The sequence below is a fragment of the Silene latifolia genome, chromosome 2 (genome assembly GCF_048544455.1).
Source record: "Silene latifolia isolate original U9 population chromosome 2, ASM4854445v1, whole genome shotgun sequence".
In the NCBI taxonomy this organism is placed as follows: domain Eukaryota; kingdom Viridiplantae; phylum Streptophyta; class Magnoliopsida; order Caryophyllales; family Caryophyllaceae; genus Silene; species Silene latifolia.
The window spans coordinates 129,274,636-129,280,635 of NC_133527.1; positions in this window are offsets into that span (position 1 = coordinate 129,274,636).

Genomic DNA, 6,000 nt, shown 5'->3' on the forward strand with positions numbered 1-6,000 from the left:
AAATGAGACAAAAGAAGAAATAGATAATGCGACGGAAAATGAAGTGGAGTAGAAGACTCCCTTAGATCCGCATATCGACCAAACACAGCAGGGGAGAGGTCGTGAAAGGATATAGCAGCAGCAGCAGTCGATCGACCTAACGAGGCAGTCGATCGACCAGATGGTCGTGAATAGTAGCTCCTGTAACCCGCAACTCAGTCGATCGACCAATGATACCAGTCGATCGACTGAAAACACTGCTGCAGTGTCTTATTTCTTCGTAATTGCTCAATGATTTGAGCCAATAAGCTCTAAATACCTGCAAATGCACAATAGTACGCGCCCGAAATTGCGCAAAACCCAGAACGAAGTCTAAAGTACTTAAAAATCCTAAGCAATCAAAATAAAAGCGAAGTTTTCGCGCACACAAAAGCAATAGAAAATAGTTCGAAAGCAATAAAATGAAGTTTATAACGAACTCGATCAACTAATAGTTGATCAAAAAGGACCACGGTATGGCCCACTTCGTCGGCTTCGGCTACTAGAGGTAGCCTCAATGGTGCTCATCTTATCGTTTGCACCCTTCCCACTTCGACAGACGGAGAATTTAGGCGATCGGCGTCGTCATCTTCCCAATCAAGGACTCCCTCAGAATCATCGGAGTCCAAATCAGCCCATCTCACCTTGGCTGGCTCATCCTCTACTTCTTCATCAGTCCCATAGCTTAAGCATCCTAGGCCTCCTCTTTGAATGATCGGCTGCTTTACAGCTGGCGCAACTTGTAGTACTCCCTTCCCCAAACCAGCTCCTGCATTATTTAAAGCAACAGATTCTTCCTCCATCTTGCTCCCAATCTGGGGTGGAGGGGTTAATACAGCAGTAGTAATAGGCATGTCGGAAAGTACAAAGTACGATCTCTTTTCAGAGACCGTATTACAAGTGACAGGCCACATGGGATCCTTTTTCTTAGCCGGCTGGGCAAAAACAATAGAGTGTTTTCCCACTTTGAAAGTCAAAGTACCTAGACCGACGTCGATGATCGCACCAAAGAAGTGTGCAAAAATGGCCTTCCCAAAATGATGGGAATATGGTCATCCTCGGGCATGTCAAGGACAACAAAGTCGACAGGAAGAAAAACTTCCCTATCGGGAGGTATGTCCTCTAGGACTCCTATGGGCTCGACCAGCAGATCGGTCGACCATCCGGACTGTCATCTCGGTAATAGCAAACCTGGTCGCTTTAAGCTTCCTAGCTAGACTCAAGGGCATGACACTTATGCTAGCTCCCAAATCACATAAAGCCTTTTCGATAGAAAAGGTACCTATGCTACAAGGGACGGAAAAACTGCCCGGGTCCTCTAACTTAAGGGGCGCAGTGTGAGACAGATAGGAACAAGACTCCTTGGTGAGTGCGACAGTGTGCACTGTTTCAAGTGACCGCTTTTTAGACAACAAATTTTTTCATAAATTTGGTGTAAGCGGGTACTTGGTTAACCAGCTCAAGGAAGGGGACTTGCACATTCAGACTACGGATAACTTTCTCAAACTTACTGAAAGATACCTGTTCCTTGGTTGGCACGAGTCTCTCCGGATATGGGGCTGTAAGGAGCACCTTAGCCCTCTCCTCTAATTCGCGCGCGCCGGCGTCTTTGGACTTTGGCTGGAAGTCCGTCACCTTTTCTTTGTTGAAGCTAGACCCCTCCTCAGACCGTCTCAAATGAGACCCATTGACCGTCATTGGATCGAACTTCGGAGCCGGATCGACCCATCAAAGATTCGGTGCGCCCCTAAAACTTTCGGGACGGTGGTACCCCGAAACAAGTGGTCTCGTAGATTAGTTGGCATTAAAGGACGAAAATCTTCAAAGATCGCGGTGATATTGGTCGATCGACCACCCTCCTCAGTCGATCGACTGGATTGCACAGTTCCAGAAGCTCCTGTAACCCGTAACTCAGTCGATCGACTAGGTATATCAGTCGATCGACTGATTTTCCTGGCAGACGTCTTTTTCTTTGAATTGTTCGTTGAAGCTTTCTCTTGGCTTGTTTCTGGCTCATCTTTCTCGACAGCATCCTCAACCATGGCAGGACCGTCAAGGGTGGACCCGCTCCTCAAGGTAATAGCATTTAGGGTCTCCTTTTGCTCGGGTTGAGTGGGTAGGTGTCCGGGAGCTCGAGTGTTACTTTTACTAGCTAGTTGAGCAATTTGGCTCTCAAGTAACTTCATCCCGGCCTCTCTTGCTTGGGACTCCTTTAGCAACAGATTCTTAAGCTCAGAAAACTCAGAATTTTGTGATTGTTGCTGCTGCGGCACATAAGGAGGCTTTTGGTATTGCTGTTGCTTTTGATGCGGAGGCACATATGGCTGCTGCTGTGGCGGAGGTTGAGTTGGGTTTTGGACATTCTGGCTCCTCCAACTCAAGTTCGGATGCGGTGGCTCGTAGTAGGAGTTGTTCTGCCTATAGTGTTGAAAGGCGACCAAAGATTCAAAGGGACTAGGGCAGTTCTTCGAGACATGGCCCTCAACTCCACATCTTTCACAGACGAAGGGACCGTCTGACACAGCATTGACTTGGTATATCCCACCCTTAGAGACTCCTCCTAGCTCATACTTGTCAAATCTTGCAGTAAGAGCCTCAAGTGCAGCAACAGAGGAAGATTCAGCAGCTCTCCTCTGGTTCCCTCTCGAATTCCCATACTCGGCCTTGTGGGTAGCGAGATCATCAATGATTTTCCACCCTTTGGTTGCTCCCAAATTTTCAGCGAATCTCCCATTGGCAAAGACATCCAAAATGGCCCTCTGATCGTCGTACAACCCATTGTAGAAATGATTGCACAAACTCCACTTTGCAATCCCATGGTGCGGTATGGTCCGCACCAACTTCTTGAATCGGACCCATGCCTCGTGGAAATTCTCATCTGGCCCTTGTTTAAAGCCCGTGATTTGAGCTCTAATAGCGATCGTCCTTGAAGCAGAGAAGTACTTCTTGTAGAACGCCAATGTATTCCAATCAGTGATCTCCAGAACGGTCTTGTCCAAATCCCTATACCATTCCCTTGCGGCATCACGAAGGGAAAAGATGAACATGGTCTCCTTGATTTGATCCTGGGTCACGCCAGCTGGTGGGGGAATGGCGCTGCAGTAGTCAATGAAGGTCTCCATGTGCTTAGCTGCATCTTCATTTGCAGCTCCCCCAAACTGGTTTCTCTCGACCATAGTAATGTAAGCAGGCTTTGGTTCGAATTTCCTAGCTTCTCCCGGTAATTCGAACCCTTTGTACAAGTCGGCGGCTGTCGGCTCAGAAAAACTAGCTATACTCGCTTCCTCGGCCATGACTGGAATTTCTGGGAAAATAACTGGTTCGGCTGAAGAGGTGGGTGAAGACTGTTGGTCTTCCTCAAACAGATCGTGCTCGAGATAGCTTGACAGTACTCGGCTCTTCCTCTCGTCGACAATATCCTTCGTGCTCGTCTCAACCCGCGCAAAGATTTCTCTATCTCGAGTCAAATGGTAATAATTCTCCACCCCGTGACTGCGCATAAGATGAAACTACAACAAGAATATAAGAAAAGTTTAAGGAACAAAAGTCCCTTAAATCGAGAAAGACCGAAAATAAAAGCAACTAAAATTAGGACTATTGCCTCCCAAACAACGGCGCCAAAATTTGATACCCGTCGTTGTGAGTACCAAAGATAAAATTTATAATCTCCTATTAAGACTAACCTAGGCTAGTGGTAACAGGGTCGAACCACAAGGAGGCAGTTGTAAATTCTAGTTGTTCTATGATCAGTCAAAGGTAACTATTATGGGGGTTGGTTGAATTGGTCTATAACTAATAACAATAAGAAGAAAATAAACTAAAGATGCGGATTAAACAGATAAAAGAAAGGTACTAGGATGGTCGGGTCATTACGACTTTTCCATGGCGGCGGCAAACTAAGTCGGTCTGAATTAAACACGGGTAAGGCGGGAAATAAGAGGTCCTCTCGGTCCACTCCTAACAAATAGCATCTCTCGATCTCACTATAGGTCCCTAATGTCACTAATACTAACTTTCGTCCTGAAAAGTGACTAATGGTCCAAACTATACCTATCTTTCGATCTTGGCACAGTTTAGTCGAGTTAATTGACGGTCACATAACCTACCCTACCTTTCGGTCTAATGGGTCGGTCACAAAAATAGGTATCTAACTGGTCGCATGCATTCGATTTGTTAAATACAAGTTTAAAAACAATTAAAACGAAGATAACCTTACAAGGTCGGTCGATCGACCAACAATGTCGATCGATCGATCCGACACGCGGTTCGATCCATGTCTAATCTAATGCCGCCTAGCCATAAATCGCCTACATCCTAGCACTACAGATTTAGCTACTCATGGCGAAGGTAAAAACAACAATAAAACTCATGACAATTACGGAATTCATACTTAAAATAAAAGGCAATGATGAAGAAACGATAATTGGCTTGGGAACACTAACTATCAATTGTATACTAACAAAGAAAGCAATAAACGGGATTAGGGCAGGATGAATACCGAAAATTCAGAGGAAAGATTGGGTACAAGGCAGAATTCCAAAGCAAGAATCGATATAGCAAACCCTAATTATCCGAACAAACTAAAACTAAAACTTAATGTATTGTGATGTGAAACTTAATGTGTTCTCTCGATAAAAACTCGATGATTTATTCGATGTCTTCTTTGCATTACGTTATATAGAAACCAACGCAACAATCCTCTCTAAAACCTAAACTTCACGGGCTTTCTAAATCTCGTGCTGGAATCGAAGTCCGTCGATCGATCAATATGGCGGTCGATCGATCAATACTCGCAAACAACGATAGCTTCGAACCCGAGCCATGGTCGATCGATGACTAGGCTAGTCGATCGATCGATGAGTTTGCTACTTGACTTCTTTTAATTCGTGGACTTGTCTTTCGGGCCTTGGATTGCGCACCAAGCTCGTTCCTTAAGCAATTCCTTTACGTCATTTGCAATGCAGATTACTCGGGGGCGGATTCGGCTTGATTTCCCGTCGAATTCTTCACATTTCTGCAATAAAGCAAAAAATACGGAAGTAGACGGAAATAGGGAGAAAAGTAGCAAATAGCACACAAATGAGCTCTGAAATGCGTGTAAAAAGAGATGTAAAACATCATATAAATGACACGCATCAAACATAGCATAAGGGGGTACCTGGGTAATTAGTTCGGTAAAAGGTACAGTTACCTGAAGATTTTTGACGACCTCCAAGAATTTACCGAATTGTCGATCGACTGTTGTGTTCTTTAGGCGCCCTGGAAAAGGAACCTTGATAACGATTGGCGAGTCAGCAACTTTACTCTTCCTTTTGTCAGAAATAGACACCTTATCAGCAGTAGAAGACGTTCCAATAGCAATAGATGACGGATCAGCAACCTCGTTTGGCGAAAATGTCGATTGACCAACTAAATCAGTCGATTGACCACTTTTTTCATTCGATCGACTACTTTTTCCAGTCGATCGACATTTTTCAGTTTCGCCAATTTTCTGTTCAGCAGTTATAGTCGATCGACCACAAATTTCAGTCGATCGACTTTTTTTCAGGTGTTACAGCAGCTTCGTCCGCTGCTTTTTCTTCCGCATCCACTTCTAACTCCTCAATTATGACCTCTTCAACATTCCCAGGCATCACGTGTCCATCATAGGTAAGACCTCTTCGAAGATGAATCTCATTGGCCGTGTCATGTGGCTTCTCAGGCTGAGACGGTAATGTACCCGGTTGTCTACTTGAAGTGGATAGTTGGGTAATTTGATTGTCCAACATCTTGTTATGCGCCATTAACTGAGTGATAAGTGCCTCTTGCTTTTGTGAGGCTACCATCTGTTGTTGAAGCATGGCCTTTATGTCTGATAGGTCATTGTTTTGATGTTGTTGACCTCCTTGATTGTTCCTCTGATAACCACCTTGTGGTTGATTTCCCCGATTATGAGGAATAGTATATGTCTGATTCGGACCATGTGGCGGTGGTGGAGTTGGG